Source organism: Artemia sp. Qi Xiang Cuo, chromosome 6, assembly GCF_049724085.1.
Source record: "Artemia sp. Qi Xiang Cuo chromosome 6, ASM4972408v1, whole genome shotgun sequence".
Taxonomy (NCBI): Eukaryota; Metazoa; Arthropoda; class Branchiopoda; order Anostraca; family Artemiidae; genus Artemia; species Artemia sp. Qi Xiang Cuo.
The window spans coordinates 38162565-38182473 of record NC_142799.1 but is presented as its reverse complement, the minus strand read 5'-3'; positions in this window follow the sequence as shown (position 1 = coordinate 38182473).

The window sequence follows — 19909 nt, the reverse complement described above, 5'->3', positions numbered from 1 at the left end:
TAACCCCGATTTCTCCCTGATCCTTACATTTTATTCAATTTATTACTTAATTTTGAATCGCTTAGCGACCTTTCCGTTCTGTCCTTTTAGCCAATCACCAACCTTCAATTAAAAAGTAGTCTTTTCCAGTTTTTTGGGCCTTGATTCTCAAAGCCTGAAATGTCGTAACATTACCAAATTCCACTCTGTTTTAGGCAAAACTGGTCTCAATTGGCTGTTCAGCTATTTATTATGGGTTGAAAAGTCGTTCGATACTTAAACAAAGAAATGTCTTTTCAAGATTTATGACAAGGTACACAAAGCAAAGTTATTTAAAAATTTAACTAATTTGAAATAATCGCTTTATTACCGATCTATTGGAGCAAAGGGGATTCCAACTTTTACTGAAATTGAGTTACCAAATTTACACAAAAACAAGGCCTCCTTACAGGTGGGAGTCTGTTTGCAAGTTCAGTGATCAAAATGAATTTTCCCGCAAACCAACCAAAACATTAGAGGTGGCATGACTTTGCTTTTCTATCGTCTTAAAAGACTGTAGCAAGATGACCACAACAAGGTCTGTATCATTTGCTTCCACGATTACATCCATGCACCCCATCCTGTCAAGGAAACCCGTGTGAAGAGCAACACATGTATCCGCTTCTTCATGTATGCTGCTCAGTTCATTGGCAAATCTCTTGCAGTTTACAGTCTGGTTACCTGGAAGCAGCTGAACTACTCCAGTTCTATCTGAAAATACTCCTGAGAGGTACACAGGAAAAGCAAAGACCTTGTGGGCAGTATTGGTCCAAAGGTCAAACATGTATTTTATAAGCTTTGCTTTGGATATCAAGCATGATAGAATCCCAGATGTCGAGAACCATATTCGGTCGAATGAAAAGTGTTTTCCAGGCCTGTTTTCACGCCATTCGTGGCAACCACTACTGTCTTTCAAAGTAACGACTTCACAACCCTCAATGCCTTAAAATAGTCCATCACAATTGCTACAACATGCAGCTGAGTTGTTTGTTTGGGAAGTTTCCCAAGGAGATTCGTAAAAGTCCTTTTAGCAAAGTCTACTAAAATCTATATTAGAAACTATCTTTTGTTTTTTGTTTATTTACTAATAAACAGACTAGGTGAATGATTCGAATTAGCCTTTTCTTGCATGAAGTGCCTAAAAAGTTATGGGATTTTCCATTAGTTCATCCATTTTTCTTTATATTTGTTTCTCAGAAAACAAGGGAAGAAAATTGTAAGGAACGAAAATGTAAGAAAAGAAAATTACCTTAGAAAGTAATGTTATGCCGTGAAGCACAAAGAATTTTCTGATTACATTTAAGAACAGTGAATTTCACAATAGAATAGAATTATCAGAACTATTATTTCAGAGCTGTCATTTCAGTCTTTTAAGTGACTAGAAGTAAATGTCAGTATGCCACGAAGCTGCAGAACTTTTTAATTTAGCACTACGAACTATCTTTTTTCCCTGGAGTTTTTTTTTTTTTTTTTTGTGTTTTCAAAAGCTTAAATTAGCCTGATATTAACAATATGATTAGCCAAAGAAAGATGTTAAATCACAACCTAATAAGATGGAACTACAATATCCACCAAATTTAGCTATTAACAGGAACCAAATCAACACGTTAAATCATTGAATTTTGAAATGGATGAAAACAAAAAACAGTTTGACGAAAATTTAAGTAGTGGGGGCATTTAAGGTTCTATGAAAGCCCTATCCCTTTTACTATGAGAACCCTCTGACGTCACAACAACCCTGGCAAGATTCCTATGAAAGCCATGGCAAAATTCCCGTAAGAGCCCTGTTTCTAGGCAGGATTTCTACGGCAGCCCTTTGACGTCACATGACACACCCCCTTGAATTTCTGTGATAAGCCCCTTTGTTTTTCTATGACAAGTCCTCTGAAGTCATGTGACACACCCCCTGTTTCAAGCGCATTTTACGTCACAGGAAACACCCCTTTGTGTTTCTATGACCGCCCTGTTACATCACGCGACACACCCCATGTGTATTTCAAAAACATCCCTCTGACGTCACGGTACACACCCCTTTATTATTCTGTGACACATCTCACCTTTAAAGGGTAAGATAAGCGGAGCTACCTACCCCTAAAGCCGCCACACTACGCAATGCGGTTACCGGTTCTATTAAAGGGAACACAGTTGCCAAGACTGCGTGACACACACCTCTGGACTCCAATGACGTCATGACACACTCCGTTTCAAACGGACAGATATGTAACTTTGCGACAGGAACCCATGGGGGAATCCCCACTTGTAATGTAACGACAGCTCACACCTTACGTCATTATTATGCAAAACTGTCACTTGGTACTTTATTTCGCCCGAAACCCCACAAGCGTGTTTTTCATTAATTTAATGGCGGCACACACTTTATGTAAGGTCAGTGCATCTTACGCATGGGCTGCGCATCCATCACTGCCAGATAATACCATTTTGAAATTTTTCGCCCAAAAGCGTCAAGACATTTTCTTTTTTCGGCGTTTCATTTTTTCGTTCGATACACCTTTCATATTTTTTTTTCTATATTTTTGACCCCGCCAGGACTCGAAAGGTCATTCCCTTCTAATTGCATTGTGCCTTAACTGGAAGGACTAAACTGCTATTCACAGTATTTTGTATCTGGAACCATATTCTAAAATTAACCTATTGCGTGACAGCTAAGATTCCCCATTTCTGGCAAACACTAGAATGATTTATTATTCTCCCAATCCCACACGGTCCAGGGGTATTTACTCTCAAGATAATAATAAAGGGAAATGCGTGTGTTACTCGTGCTAAAGACTACAGCGTAAAACACAGACATTGTAAATAAAAGGTTTTATTATTTCAAACAAATTGACAAGCAATAAAACATAGAAAAAAGACATCTAAAAAACACGACGAAGAATAAAAGGTGAAAAAGCCATATCATAATATACGCAAAAGGAACCGTGTATGCAGAAAATCAGGGCTCCTAGCATACGACCCTGGAGGGTAGGGGAGGATGGGGGAGAGATATTAGACATCGATTTAAAGTGTTTAAGAGCTTTTAAGGAAAATACCCTTTTTTAATTGAAGTAAATCTATGAATATTATGCCTAGAATTCATTTTCAGAGGGTGCCTTGATAAAAGATGTAATCTGTTTCCCTTGGAATTTTCGTTTTCATAACTAAATTTATGAGTATTATACCGAATGAAAGATCTTAAGCCGAACTGGCCAGCCATGACAAAAACCAACAAAGTTGGTGTCCTCACTGAAGTAACTCTATAATAGCATCTTTTCCCTTCCGGGATCATTTTGTTCAAATTGTACATTTTTGTTTGTTTTTTTTTTGATTGTATTTTAATGGTTTTTAGTTTTATCTTGTTTGTTTTTTATCGTTTTCTTCTTTCTTTTATGTAGTTCCTAATGAGCCGTTTTTGGATAGGGGCGAAATATCCGCGTTGTTTTGCATTTGTTGTTTTCTTTTCTCTCCACTTTTCTCTCCACTGGTCACAGTCTCGTTTGTTTGTTTTTTTTTTAGATTTTTCTCTTTGTGGGTTTTAGTATCATACCGAAAACTCATTTTCAGAGGATGCCTTGATAATAGAAGCATCTTTTAACCTTGGAGTTTTTTTTCATACTTTTAAACTAAATTTATGAATATTATATCTAGAATTCATTTTCAGATGGTATCTTGATAATAGACATAATTTTTAGGCATTATTGTGGCTTATAAAAAATAGAATATAAACAATAGCATGCTTAATTTAAGGAAAGACGAAGGAAGAGGACTCCGGGGGAAGAGGGGGAGTCTGTGGGGGAAGGGAGGCCTGTTTTTTGGTCGCCAGCCCAACACTGCCTTTTTATTCATATATATTTTTTTTCGTTACACAAAGTGGTAATTTTCAAATGTTTAATTTTTAAATATTTTCTTATTTATTCTTAGCATGCCACCGTCTGCTACAGGTACCGGACCCGCTCGCTGGCCACCTCCAAGGAAGTGTCCACCCCTCCTCCCACGAACAGTTTGTATCAGCCCTGACGGATCCACAGGGAGACATTTTTCCCCAAAAATGTCAAAAAGAGCAAAAGGGGAAATCCTTTTTCGAGAAATTCTTGTTCCTACTCACCCCGCGCGCTGTGGGGGTATTTTAGTCTGTGTACTCTTTCTGGGGAAGAAAATTAGCCATCCCACGTGCAGTGAGGGAGTTTGATCTATGTCTACAAATTCCACAGACGGAATCCGGACTCCGGCTAGGCGATAAAGGAGGTTATAAAGTGGTCTCGCTCGAGATAATTTAAAAAGTACTAATAATAGAGAAATTATCATTGAGTTTCTACGGCAACCATCTAACATCACAGCATCCCTGTTTCTAGCGGTCAGCTGGCAAGATTCCCTCCCAGGCAAGATTCTCGCTCTGGCAAGATTCCCCAACCTGACAAGATTACCGAGATAATTCAAAAAGAAGTAATAATAGAAAAATTATCATTGAGTTTCAACGGCAACCCTCTACCGTCACGGCATCCCTGTTTCTAGCGGTCAGCTGGCAAGATTCCTCCACCCTGGCGAGATTCCCGATATAATTTAAAAAGTACTAATGGTAGGGAAATTATCATGTAATTTCTAAGACATGCCCCTCTTTCTAAAGTCAAAGCGTCCATGGCAAGATTCCCACCCCTGGTAGGCTTACCGGGATTCCAGGCGTTCTATTATTTCTTCTATATTGACAGGATTCCTTAACCATTTTTTGATTCATTGTTTCTCAGGAAGATCCCATGGATTTCAGTGACCAGGTCTAATATGAATGACGCCAGTATATATTACAAGCTAGACTAAAAGGGCCCCTTGGGGGAATCCCTCCCCCCTTCCAAGCACGGCACACACACACACACGGATGCTGCGTAATAACGGGGGTGCACATCTTAAGCAGAGATACCTAATGAGAGAGGATTGAAAATCATCTTGCGAGAAGAGTAGATACCCAAACCGTTAAAAAGTATACTTATAGCCCAGAGCGGAATGGTGCTGTCACACTGTTTTCAGATTGGCACCATCCCTCCACATAATACCAACCCTCACCCCTAGGACATTTTCAATCTTCTCACTCCGAAAAAAGGCTAAAGAATTCCGTTAAAGAACCTTTTTTTCACTTGAATTGCAAGATTTCTAGCTTCTGTTTTGTCATGTGACACACCCCTTTTTCCGTGACAGCCCTCTGGCGTCACGGAAGCCATAGGAAAAAATGGATTTCCAACGGTATCCTATGATACACCCTCTTTTCCGAGCACGCGTTGTTTCTGGGCAAATCGTCCAAACATATCTCCCAAGTTGGTTGAAGTCCCCCCGCGATGTTTTCCCCCATTTACATGTCCAAACATACCTCCCCAGGTGGTAGAGTCCCCCACGATGCTTTTCTATTAAAAACCATTGAGAACGTTCCCTTCAAAGACCCACATGCGTTCCGAGTACGCTATATATATTTTAGAGGAGGAGGGATATTATCAGAGGCAAATTTTTTGGCATTATTGAGATATTTCTGAGAGCCTTACACGAAATACAGCGTCTTTTATTTAGACAAGACTGGATAAATGGGAAAAACAAGACAAGGCTTAAAGTAGGTTGACATAAAAGCAGTAACATGCGTAATTTAAGGAAAGACGAGGGGAGAGGACGCCAGGAGAGTTGGGCCCTCTGTGAAGGGAGGAGGACTGTTTTTCGGTCGCCAGCTCTACATTGCCTTTTTAGTCATATATTGTTTTTCGTTATACAAAGCAGTAATTTTCAAGTGTATATTTATTGTTAGCCCGCCTCCTTCCACTAGGGTACCGGCCCGCTCGCTGGCCACCTCCGAAGAACTGTCCAGTTCCCCCCTCCGATTGGTTTGTCTCAGCCCTGACGCAACCCCAGGGAGACATTTTTCACCAAAAATATCAAAATACGTAAAGGAGGGGAAATTCTTGTTCCCACCTATCCCGCGCACTGGGTCAATGTCTACTCATTTCTGGGGGGATAATCCGGGCTTCAGCCAGGCACTGAACGAGGTTAAGGAAACGATCTTGCTCAAGATAATTTAAAAGTAGTAAAAATAGGGAAATTATGATAGAATTTCTGAGATATGCCCAGCTCTGACATCATATTATCCCTGTTTCTAGCTAGCAAGATTCCCACCCCTGGCAGACCACCCGGGATTCCAAACGTTCTATTATTTCTTCTATATTGACAAGATTCCTTAACCATTTTTTTAGAATATTGTTTTTCAGGAAGATCCCCTGGATTTTCGTGACCAGGTCTAATATGAATGACGCCACTGCATATCACAAGCTAGACTAAAAGGACCCCATGAGGGCCCAGCACGAAACACACTCACAGGTGCTGCGTAATAACGGCGGTGCACATATTAAGCAAAGATACCTAATGAGAGGAATGGAAAATCATCTTGCGAGAAGAGTAGATACCCAAACATTAAAAAGAATACTTATAGCCCAGAGTGGAATAACGCTGCCACACTATTTTAACACCGGCACCAGCCCTCGACATGACACCAACCCTCAACCCCTAGGATATTTTCCATCTTTTTTGCTCCGAAAATAAACTTCTGGAATCCAAATTAAACAACCTTTTGTTGTTTTTTTCTTGTTTTTTTTTTTTAACTTGAACTGAAGGAGGCTCAATATTTCAGTGCTAGAACATGTTACTCCAATGTATTTCACACCACAGAGCATCTAAAGCACTTCTAGGGCTTTCCTAGTTTTGATAATGATTTTACAGGTTGACCTTGATTTCTAAACTTTGCCCTTAATTTCCACGGTGGTCTTGATTTCTAGGGCTACCCGTGCTTCTTATAGTTTACTCTGTCTTTTTATGAAATTGTCAGGGTTTCATTTTTTTTTGCTAATGATTGCATAGAAATTGACCAATTATTTCTACACTTTGATCACAATTTTGATGGTATGGTCTTTATTTCTATGACTTGGTCCAGATTCCTAGGGTTGACTCTATCATCTAGATAAGTACCTTATGATTTTTCCTGGAATACACTGCCTTTCTGGGCTTTAATATTTTATAACGAAAAGAGACATTCATTTCTTACTTGTTGCTCTATAAGAACGTTAGGAATATAATTTTTTTCCTGGAGCACCATGCATTCTTGGGTTTAATGTTTGTTTACAATAAACAATAATCAAGTTCTCCTACTCCTATGACACCAGTCATCATCAGTGTAAGCGTCTTCTAACATTTGAAACATACAAACACACACACACACTTTCATAGAAGTAACAACTTTTTCATTTATGATGACAAGTTTCTTGTCAGAAATAGCAAGTTTTCCTTAACACTAACAAAGTTTCTCATCAAAGTATCGACTTTTTTCCTTAATACTAACAAACTTTTACCTAAGACTATACAATTTCTCTTAGAAGCAACAATTTTATCGTTATGATAACAAGTTTTCAGTTAGAAGTGGAAGATTTTCCACTAAAGATAAAAAAATTTTCATAGAAGGAACAATTTTTTTCGTTTTTGATAACAAGTTTTATGTCAAAAGTAGCAAGTTTTCCTTAACAGTAGCAAATTTCCTCATCGAAGTAACAACACTGTCCCTTAATAATAAAAAACTTTTGCTTACCACTATCAAATTTCTTTAAGAAGTAACAGTTTTTTCTTAACAGTAAAAAATTTTTTTCTAATAGCACCAACCTTTCCGTCAACGATAACGCATTTCTCTTAAAAGTAATAATTTTTTGTCAATGATAACAACTTTTCTGTCAGAAGTAGCAAGTTTTTCTTAACACTAACAAATTTTCTCATCAAAGTATCAACTTTTTTCGTTAATACTAACAAACTTTTACCTAAAACTATCAAATTTCTATTAGAATTAACAATTTTATCGATATGATAACAAGTTTTCAGTTATAAGTAGAAGGTTTTTCACTAAAGATAATGAATTTTTCTTAGAAGTAACAATTTTTTCGTTTGTGATAACAAGTTTTCTCTTAGAAGTAGCAAGTTTTCCTTATCATTAAAAAATCTTCTAATCGAAGTAACAACTTTCTCCTTAATACTAACAAACTTTTACTCAATACTAGCAAATTTATCTTAGAAGTAACAGGCTTTTCTTAACAGTAACAAATTATTTCTAATAGCCCCAATCTTTCCATCAAGAATAACAAATTTCTCTTAAAAGTAACAATTTTTCGTCAATGATAACAACTTTTCTGTCAGAAGTAGCAAGTTTTTCTTAACGCTAACAAATTTTCTCATCGAACTAACAATATTGTTCCTTCATATTTAAGTACCCCTCTCCCGAAAAAATGCCTGTGTATGTTAGGTTAAGTTAACCTATTACTAGGTTAGGTCAAGTTCCGTTGTTCAAGTAAAAACACTGTTTAATTTACATTCATAGGCTTATTTTCTCTGGAAAAAGTTAGAAACTGTCCTGCGGGGGGGGGGGAAGTCTTGGAGATTATGGAGGCGATGTCAGAGGGGATGCCACAGAGCAGTAATAGTGTAGCATTGTGGCGTCAATTGCTTGGAGAATCACGTTGCGTGTGGATTGCTAAAACATGAAACATTGGATTTAAAAGTATAAATTTATTATGAAAATATCTGTAAATGCCTTTGGAATAATGAGCGCGCCAGAGGGTGCCGTATGCCATCCATAGGTCACCATGGTGGTGTGAATTCTCATGGACAAGCACACTCTAGAGCTTAAAAGATAAGGTGGGAGTTGTTAAAAGAATATTTTTGGAAGAGGGGGACTGAAATCTAAATTCCAGTCAAAGAAACGATGTATTTTCGTCTCTGTTTTTCCGTCTTCAGTTCAGCAGTGTATTTTATTTTATTTTTTATATATATATTCTATATTTATTTTTATTGTTGTGCAATGTGGTAGTTTTAAAGTGTTTTATATTTTTATATTTTATGTTTCATTGCCCCCTCTACAGACACCTTTGGGTAATTTCGGTAAGATAGCCATGGTCCCCATATTTCTCTTATAAAATTCAGTGAAGAGTCTAAAAAAATTCAATGAATGTGAATCCGTTAGAACTAAGAGAATTCCAATTTTGTTTGGACGGCTCCTTATTCAAATCTGTTACTTTGGTACTCTATAATAGGGTTTCCTCGTCTGCATTGCTGTGCAATCCCCCCCCTCTCCCCATGTATTTTCCACTAAATCTCTCTTTCTCCTCTATTTCTGATAAATAAGGTTTTCTGTGCTTATTAGATAGCTAATAACTGATTCAATAGACGAAACCCTTACGGAATTAAAGACTTACATGTAGCTGTTATTGTCTGTCTGATACTTTTTAATTCACATTCATTGAATTTTTTCAGACTCTTCACTGAATTTTATAAGAGAAATATGGGGACCATGGCTATCTTACCGAAATTACCCGAAGGTTTCTGTAGAGGGGGGAATGAAATATAAAATATTAAAATATAAAACACTTTAAAACTACCACATTGCACAACAATAAAAATAAATATAGAATATATATATAAAAAATAAAATAAAATACACTGCTGAACTGAAGACGGAAAAACAGAGACGAAAATACATCGTTTCTTTGACTGGAATTTAGATTTCAGTCCCCCTCTTCCAAAAATATTCTTTTAACAACTCCCACCTTATCTTTTAAGCTCTAGAGTGTGCTTGTCCATGAGAATTCACACCACCATGGTGACCTATGGATGGCATACGGCACCCTCTGGCTCGCTCATTATTCCAAAGGCATTTACAGATATTTTCATAATAAATTTATACTTTTAAATCCAATGTTTCATGTTTTAGCAATCCACACGCAACGTGATTCTCCAAGCAATTGACGCCACAATGCTACACTATTACTGCTCTGTGGCATCCCCTCCATACTCTCCAAGACTCCCCCCCCCCGCATGACAGTTTCTAACTTTTTCCAGAGAAAATAAGCCTATGAATGTAAATTAAACAGTGTTTTTACTTGAACAACGGAACTTGACCTAACCTAGTAATAGGTTAACTTAACCTAACATACACAGGCATTTTTTTGGGAGAGGGGTACTGAAATATGAAGGAACAATATTGTTAGTTCGATGAGAAAATTTGTTAGCGTTAAGAAAAACTTGCTACTTCTGACAGAAAAGTTGTTATCATTGACGAAAAATTGTTACTTTTAAGAGAAATTTGTTATTATTGATGGAAAGATTGGGGCTATTAGAAATAATTTGTTACTGTTAAGAAAATACTGTTACTTCTAAGATAAATTTGCTAGTGTTCAGTAAAAGTTTGTTAGTATTAAGGAGAAAGTTGTTACTTCGATTAGAAGATTTGTTAATGATAAGGAAAACTTGCTACTTCTAAGAGAAAACTTGTTATCACAAACGAAAAAATTGTTACTTCTAAGACAAATTCATTATCTTTAGTGAAAAACCTTCTACTTATAACTGAAAACTTGTTATCATAACGATAAAATTTTTAATTCTAATAGAAATTTGATAGTGTGAGGTAAAAGTTTGTTAGTGCTAAGGAAAAAAGTTGATACTTCGATGAGAAAATTTGTTAGCGTTAAGAACAACTTGCTACTTCTGACAGAAAAATTGTTATCATTAACGAAAAATTGTTACTTTTAAGAGAAATGTGTTATCATTGACGGAAAGGTTGGTGCTATTAGAAAAAAATTTATTACTGTTAAGAAAAACCTGTTACTTCTTAAAGAAATTTGATAGTGGTAAGTAAAAGTTTTTTATTATTAAGGGACAGTGTTGTTACTTCGATGAGAAAATTTGCTAGTGTTAAGGAAAACTTGCTACTTTTGACAGAAAACTTGTTATCAAAAACGAAAAAAATTGTTCCTTCTATGAAAAATTTGTTATCTTTAGTGGAAAATCTTCCACTTCTAACTGAAAACTTGTTATCATAACGATAAAATTGTTGCTTCTAAGAGAAATTGTATAGTGTTAGGTAAAAGTTTGTTAGTATTAAGGAAAAAAGTCGATACTTTGATGAGAAACTTTGTTAGTGTTAAGGAAAACTTGCTATTTCTGACAAGAAACTTGTTATCATAAATGAAAAAGTTGTTACTTCTATGAAAGTGTGTGTGTGTGTTTGTATGTTTCAAATGTTAGGAGACGCTTACACTGATAATGACTGGTGTCATAGGAGTAGGAGAACTTGATTATTGTTTATTGTAAACAAACATTAAACCCAAGAATGCATGGTGCTCCAGGAAAAAAATTATATTCTTAACGTTCTTATAGAGCAACAAGTAAGAAATGAATGTCTCTTTTCGTTATAAAATATTAAAGCCCAGAAAGGCAGTGTATTCCAGGAAAAATCATAAGGTACTTATCTAGATGATAGAGTCAACCCTAGGAATCTGGACCAAGTCATAGAAATAAAGACCATACCATCAAAATTGTGATCAAAGTGTAGAAATAATTGGTCAATTTCTATGCAATCATTAGCAAAAAAATGAAACCCTGACAATTTCATAAAAAGACAGAGTAAACTATAAGAAGCACGGGTAGCCCTAGAAATCAAGACCACTGTGGAAATTAAGGGCAAAGTTTAGAAATCAAGGTCAACCTGTAAAATCATTATCAAAACTAGGAAAGCCCGAGAAGTGCTTTAGATACTCTGTGGTGTGAAATACATTGGAGTAACATGTTCTAGCACTGAAATATTGAGTCTCCTGCAGTTCAAGTGAAAAAAAAACAAGAAAAAAACAACAAAAGGTTGTTTAATTTGGATTCCAGAAGTTTATTTTCGGAGCAAAAAAGATCGAAAATATCCTAGGGGGTGAGGGTTGGTGTTATGTCGAGGGCTGGTGCCGGTGTTAAAATAGTATGGCAGCGTTATTCCACTCTGGTCTATAAGTATTCTTTTTAATGTTTGGGTATCTACTCTTCTCGCAAGATGATTTTCCATTCCTCTCATTAGGTATCTTTGCTTAAGATGTTCACCGCCGTTATTACGCAGCACCTGTGAGTGTGTTTCGTGCTGGGCCCTCATGGGGTCCTTTTAGTCTAGCTTGTGATATGCACTGGCGTCATTCATATTAGACCTGGTTACGAAAATCCAGGGGATCTTCCTGAAAAACAATATACTAAAAAAATGGTTAAGGAATCTTGTCAATATAGAAGAAATAATAGAACGTTTGGAATCCCGGGTGGTCTGCCAGGGGTGGGAATCTTGCTAGCTAGAAACAGGGATAATATGATGTCAGAGCTGGGCATATCTCAGAAATTCTATCATAATTTCCCTATTTTTACTACTTTTAAATTATCTTGAGCAAGATCGTTTCCTTAACCTCGTTTATTGCCTGGCTGAAGCCCGGATTATCCCCCCAGAAATGAGTAGACATTGACCCAGTGCGCGGGATAGGTGTATTTTCCGGAAAGTTTTTTTTTTAATTAATATTTTTAGATATCGTGGAGGGATTGGTATGCTATTCTCTGCTGCCAAAGGATGTTGAGAGTTCTTGTAAGACATGTGTTTTCAAAAGCAAGTATTCTTCTTTCTTTTCCGGGTTCAGGTGCCAGGTTTCGGCTGCGTAAAGCAGCACTGGCATAACATTGCTATTGAAGATACCTGCTATAAAGATACCCGTCAATATATATTGCGCTTTCTTTTTAAAAATCGCTGAGTCTCCTCGAGTAAAATACTAGCAGCAAAGCTTATGTTGCTTTCAACCTTATCAAACGTAATCACAATAAGCATGAGATAAAACTTGCCGGAGACTCGAGCAAGAGACTTTAAAAGTGCAGGGTCTAGGCTTAGACAGATATTTGAAAGATCCGTAAAGGGGAAAAATTTTATTCCTGTGCTTTACTTCCAATTCATTCACTTCCGATATATACAACAAAAAATCTGCTGAGAGCAAGACATTAAACTCTTAAAAAAATTCTTTGATATTTTTTGGGAGGGAGGAAGGAGGGGCAGGACTCCTGGGCCTGACTCTAAATACGCCACGGCAGCAACCTAGTAAATAACAGAAAATAGCCCACACTAACATCAAGTCTGAAGTGCGCCTTGAAAAAACCGTCTAGTGAGAAAAATTGCCATTTAATGCTGATTGATGAATAATAAATATTACTTCAATCAAGCTTAATAGTAAAAGTTTGTTGCAAATTAAAATTTCACAAAAGAGCCGGAAACAAGTTACTAATAGCATTAGATAGGATTGAAAGATGTAGCGGTAGGATCGCGATGGCCGAATCCCCTCTGCAGAAGAATTAATACCCCCACCTTGAACAACAAGGAGAATCACTTTTTTGCATGGGAAGCACTGATGTTTTTCCTCTTTTTCTTAGGGTTATCCTATCTATCCAGTGTCGTAAAATATTTGGAGAGGGCTAATTTTAAGAGAAATCTAGCGATCTTTTTAAGTAACAAAAGAAATCACGCAAGAGTAAAGTGGCGTTTTCTGCTATTTTGTGTTAAAAAAAATTGATTTTTACCCAAAGAGGGTCAAAGTCCCAGAGAATGGAAATTCTGAGAAAAGATAGCCAATCGCACTTCGTGGTCTAAAGTCGTAGACAGGTGGTTTTGAAAAATGGCTCTAGAGTATGACGTGAATGCCGCGGTGAGCTCCGTGTTCATTTAAAATCGTCAACAGATGATGACATTTTTTGTCAGCAAAAATATCAAATTCCAGAGAAGTTGTGTTTTCTTCCATGTCTTTTTGTAAAAAGACTTGGTTTTTTTTAATGCGTTCTCAATTTTAACTTTAAGAAGGCTTAGATTAGTCTTGCTTTCTCCAGATTAAACAAAAAAAAACAAGTTTTTTTTAACTGAAAGTAAGGAACGACGTTAAAACTTAAAACGAACAGAAATTATTCCGTATATGAAAGGAGCTGTCCCCTCCTCAACGCCTAGCTCTATACGCTAAATTTTTTTATTGTTTTAAAAAAATAGAGTTGTGAGAAAGTCAAATTTTAGCGTAAAGAGCGAGGCATTGAGAAAGGGACAGCTCCTTTCATATACGGAATAATTTCTGTTCGTTTTAAGTTTTACCGTCGTTCCTTACTTTCAGTTAAAAAAACTTGTTTTTTTGTTAAATTTTTGAACATTTTTGAATTAATACAGGTTTTGGTTTTGGCTTACCGTACATGAGTAATTAAAAAAAATTGCATATTAATTTTACTTTTATTTGGTTAAATGGCTTTCTCAAAAATTGCTTAATTTTACTTACGAACGTTTTTTATAGTAATAAATACACGTAACTTACGAATTAACTTAGATAACGAACTTCTAAATTCATATATTTTTAATACGTATATTAGGGGGTTCGCCCCCTCGTCAATACTTCGCTCTTTAAGCTAAAGTTTGAATTTTGTTCCAATTCTTTAAAAATGACCCCTTAATCACAAAAGTTGTTATTTAGAATAAATAGCTCTTATGAAAGTACTAAATAATCTTTGGCTTAAAGAGCGAGGTATTGACTAGGGGGTGATCCCAATCCTATATCTAATATTTTTTGTTCGTTTTTAAGTTTTGATGTTGCTCCTTACTATCAGTTGAAAAACTTGTTTTTTTATATTTAATATCTAATTTTTTTTTTAATAATGCTGGGAAATCGGGCACCCCCTTCATAACGATGTCCCTTCCCCCATTAAAACTTCTTTCATGGAAAGATCCTCCCACATAACCCCCGACCCCCCCCCCACTACCGGAAAGAATCCCCCCTGAAAACGTCTGTGCACTTCCCAATACTCGATACTATATGTTAATATTGGGTAAAGTTCGTACCTTTCAGCCCACCCCCGGGGACTTCGGGAGATTAAGTCATCCTAAAAGACATAGTTATCATATTTTCGACCAAGCTGAACAAAATGGCTATCTTAAAAGTTTGATCGGGTGACTTTGGGAAAAAAAATGAGCGCGTGAGGGGGCCTAGTTGCCCTCCATTTTTTGTCACTTCAAAAACACACTAGAACTTTTAATCTGGGTCGATACGATCACCCCTGAAAAAAAACAACAAATAAACATGCATCTGTGATCTGTCTTATGGCAAAAAATGCAAAATTCCACATTTTTGTAGATAGGAGCTTGAAACCTCTACAGTAGAGTTCTCTAATACGCTGAATATGATGGTGTGATTTTCATTAAGGTTCTTTAACTTTTAAGGAGTCTTTCCCCCTTTTTTTGAAAATCAGCCAAATTTTGTCAGGCGCGTAGCTTTTGATGGGTAGGACTAAACTTAAAAAAAACTTATATATTTGAAATCAGCATTAAGATCTGATTCTTTTGTTGTATCTATTGGTATCAAATTCCCGTTTTCTAGAGTTTCAGTTACCATTGAGCCGGGTCGCTCCTTACTTATAGTTCGTTACCACGAACTGTTTGATAAATAAAGCATATTCTCAACACATAATTTATGCTGGAGACGACTGTAATATACTTTGTTAATAAACAACAAGTAAAACAATAGGGAATTTTTTTTATATATATAAGACAGTGGAGCGCAACTTTAAATGAATATTTTGACCCTATATCCAAGGGCCGTCCTAAGCAAAATAATTGAAGAAAAAAAAAACGAATATAAAAGAACTCACATTAAAATTCAATCGTTAAAACTAAAATATCAGAGGCAACGCTATTGCGTTGCCAATAGTAAAGGCCATACAGCTCCAATATTTTTTTTTCCAGAGGCACTTCGCATGGAAGGGGTCGTCGCATAAACTTCGGAGTGGGCTTATTTGATTAAAAATCGATTGTTCTAGTGCCGTTTTTAAGGGTAAAAACTGATTGAAAGGGAACTAACACCCATTTCACGCCCACTATTTCCCCAAACACATCCAATCAAAATTTTGAGATAGCCATTTTGTTCTACGTAGTTCATTTCCAAATAGAAATTATGTTTTTGAGCAGGACAATCCCCCCACAGACCTCAGGGCAAGGATTTTAAGTTATGCCCTGGGGGCATATAAGCTTTTTATAGAAAGATTTGTGGTAAAACTTCAAAAAGGGGCACATTCGACTGGAAATTCAAAGGCCTAGTGCCCTTTTCAATAGTCAAAAGTGATTGGAGGGCAACTAACCCCCCTCTCACGCCCACCTTTTCCTCAAACATATCCAATAAATATTTTGAGATAGCCGTATTGTTCAACGTAGTTGAAAATCCTGGAAATTAGGTCTTTGAGGATGACACTCCCCCCCCCCCCCCACCGCCCGCCGGGCAAGGGTTGTGGCCTATGGGCTGGGGGCATATAAGGCTTCTTATAGAAAGTGTTGTCGTAGAAACTTCAAAAAGAGCTCATTCGATTGGAAACTTAAATGGCTCGTGCCCTTTTTAATAGTCGAAAGTGATTGGAAGGCAACTAACACCCATCCAATCAAAATTTTTAGACATCCATTTTGTTCAACGTAGTTGAAAGCTCTGGAAATTATATCATGAGCAGAACACTCCCCCATAGTCTTCAGGGCAAGGGTTACAAGTTATGCCCCGGGGGCATATATGGTTCTTATGGAAGGAATGCTCGAATAAACTTCAGAGAGGGCTCATTTGATTGGAAATTGAAAGTTCTAGTTCACTTTTTAAACGTCAAAAGATACCGAAGGGTAACCAGCCCCCCACGCCCTGTTTTCCTAAATGCATCTGATAAAAATTTTGAGATATTTTGTTAAAAAATACTGCAAAGATCCTATAACAAAAACTCGGGTGTCGACACAACCCCCCAGGGTCCGGGGGCAGGAGTTGTAAGTTATAAGTTATGCCCTGGGGGCATATATGGTTCTTAAGGAAGGAATGGTCGTATAAACTTCAAAGAGGGCTCATTGGATTGGAAATTGAAATTTCTAGTTCACTTTTTAAGAGTCAAAAGAGATTGGAGGTCACCTGGCCCTCCTCCCCTCCCCACCCTTTTTCTTTCAAACCCATCTGATAAGAACTGTGAGATAGCCATTAAAAAAAAAATAGTTCAAAGACCATATAACGAAAACTCCGGGGTTGACGCAGCCCGAGGGCAGGGGTTGTAAGTTATGCTCTGGGGGAATATATGGTTCTTATTGAAGGGAAGCTCGTAAAAACTTTAGAGGGCTCATTTGATTGGAAATTGAAATTTCTAGTTCAGTTTTTGAGAGTCTTGAACTATATGCGTCTTGAACAATCTTGGAAAGTATAAACAAAATCAAATTGAATATTTGATATATAATGATATTAATTGTTGAAAGATCCATCAGTTCAAGAATATATTGGTTTTTAGTGAAGCGCCAATGACGCAGTAGGTTTTAGAATTTTACAGTGAGAGAAGGAGGCGATACCAAAACTCTTGTTTGTAGTGATTTTTGTTCGTTTCAAGCTTGATTTTCATATTCAATTTAAGTTTCACTCGTTTTAGAATTTATTTATTCATTTACATTAATATCTATTGTATCTTTGTTTGCATTGATTGTTTATGTAATTTCTGTTCGTTTTAAGTTTCATTTATACTTTAAAAGCAAATTATTTTTTTTTCGTTTTAAGCTTGATTTTCATATTCAATCTAAGCACTACTCGCTTGAAGATCTGTTTATTCATTTATATCATTACTTGCTGTATGCTTCCTGCTATGATTGTTTATTTAATTTCTGTTTGTTTTGGGTTTCATTTATTCTTTAATAGTAATTTCTGGTCGTTTTGAGTTTGAATTTGAACATGTATTTGTATCTACTGAGCTTAAGTTTAAAATGACCTTTACTTTTCTTTGAAAAACTTATTGTTCGGAAAGTTTTTTTTTAATTAATTTTAAAAACAGCCCTAGTATCGTTAATTCAAGGAAGTTCAACCAGGACTTGTAAATCAAGCGAAGTGAAAAGAGACAATTCATTCAAATAGAATAAAAAAAAACATTACAGACAAGCTCTTAAGGACACCCTAGACGGTCAATCATTTTAATCAAAAGCTTCCGTCAATTGATTGATTCAAGCATGATTGACCGCCTATGAACCTGTTTGACACTTGAGTGAAGCGCTAATGGTGATTGATAGAAAGTTTGAATGACTCAATCGGTTGACGAGGGTGATCGACCGTTTAGACTAGTTTTGTTCAAATATTGCGTCTGTCACACGCCAACAATAATGGTAGATATACCGGAAAAAACGAAAATTTTGAGCGCGAGTGTATTTGTTTATTAATAGAGTTATACCAGGATCACCCTAAGTTATGGGAAGTTAAAAGTATAGACTATTTTAACCAAAATAGGAAAAGTGCAGCATTTGGCAGGATATTGCAGGTGGTAAAGACATTGAAACCAGATTATACAAATACCGAACTAAAAAAGAAAATTAATGTTTTAAGAAAGAATTTCAATCGCCAATACAAGGCAATCGAGCAAAAAAAGAAGTATGGAGCGTCAGCAGATGACATCTCACAACCTTCCCTGTGGTACTACAATGACCTTGCATTCCTTAGGAATCAGATTGAAATTGCTGAAACAAACAACAAAGGTAAGAATTTTACATTATTGTACTAGCAGTAGAAACTCTATTATTTTAAGGTGGGGTTTACACCCCCCCCTTCAGAAAATCTCCCCACTGAAAATGACACCCCCATACTGCTGGTTGGTCTGCTCATTTTGGGGTTTAATATTACTCTTTAGTTTCATAATAACAGCGTAGACTGGAATTATTACCAGAAATAATAAGGGAGTAGATAATGATTTCACAATTTTGGTTCTTTTTTTAAAATATCTGTTGTACACCCCCGCCTCCCAAGAAAAACCTTTGCTGGGTTTTTGATTGAAAACTTTTCCACGGAGGAAGGGATTACCGGCATGATTTTAAGAACCATCACAAATTAAAGTTTCCTTGCAAATTAAAGCGTGCTAAGAAAAATTTTTTACCCGAGTTCATCCGCAAGAAATTTTTTGGGTGGAATTTTCAGCTAGATTGGAATTGTCTGGGGGAAATTTCCCCGGTGAGAGAGGGGGAGGACATTTTACGTGAAAAGGACTTCCATGGAGGAATTTTCCGTAGTGGAAAGGATTTTTTCTTGGAGGGGGAGCCGGATTTACCGGTATTATTTAATAGTGATCAGAAATTAAATGAAAAAAAAAGTTTTTTAACTGAAATAAGGAGCAACATCAACACTTAGAACGAGCAGAAATTATTACGTATATAAGGGATGGCTCCTCTTCAAGACCTTTCTCTTTACTTTTAAAGTTTTGACTTTTTGTCCCAATTCTTTAAGAACGATTCCTGGAACACAATGGCCGTTTAATTCAAACGATAAGTTTTGTTTTTTAATTCTATACAAAACTTTGCAACAACCTGTAAAAAAAACTCGTAGAATCTGACAACGCTTTCGTCCGTAAAAACTTAAACAATAAGAACTTGTTGGTTCCCAAAGCCAAGTATCCTTTCAAAGGCAAGCCAAACCTTCTTGAACTTTTTGGTATCCTATATTTTTAGCTTAATTTTGATAATTTTTCGCCAATATTTTTGTTTTCTTTTTTTAAGTTGGCGCCTGCTACTGCCAAAAATGGCAGAAGTTCACATGGAAGTTATTTCAACTAAAATGGATTTGTGGTTTTAAGTTTTAAGATACTTATGGTGTGTAAATTCCTTCTTTTTTTCCTTTCCTTAGCACTTCTTAACGAAACTAAAAAAAACTCAATTAAAATTCTCAAATTTGAAAAGCTTATTTTCTGTGGGGGGGGGGGGTATTTTCTGGGGGTTAAACGCCTAGAATCGATTATTCAGTTCATTTAGAAATAAGGATGGCCGGGTAAACAAGAACTGATCGCTTTGGAAAAGTGCGTGACACATCAGGGATGGGCGGGTTAAGTTAGGTGCTTTCTTTCTCCCCTTAATTGATACATTTTCAATATGTTTTCCTCAACCACAACACCAGTTTTTTTCTTTATGCTACGAGTGAACGTCTCCGTTGCCTGTTGCTTAACTCGATTTCCTTTGTCCATGACTCATAAGTCACACAGGAAATAACTTTGAAAGATGATC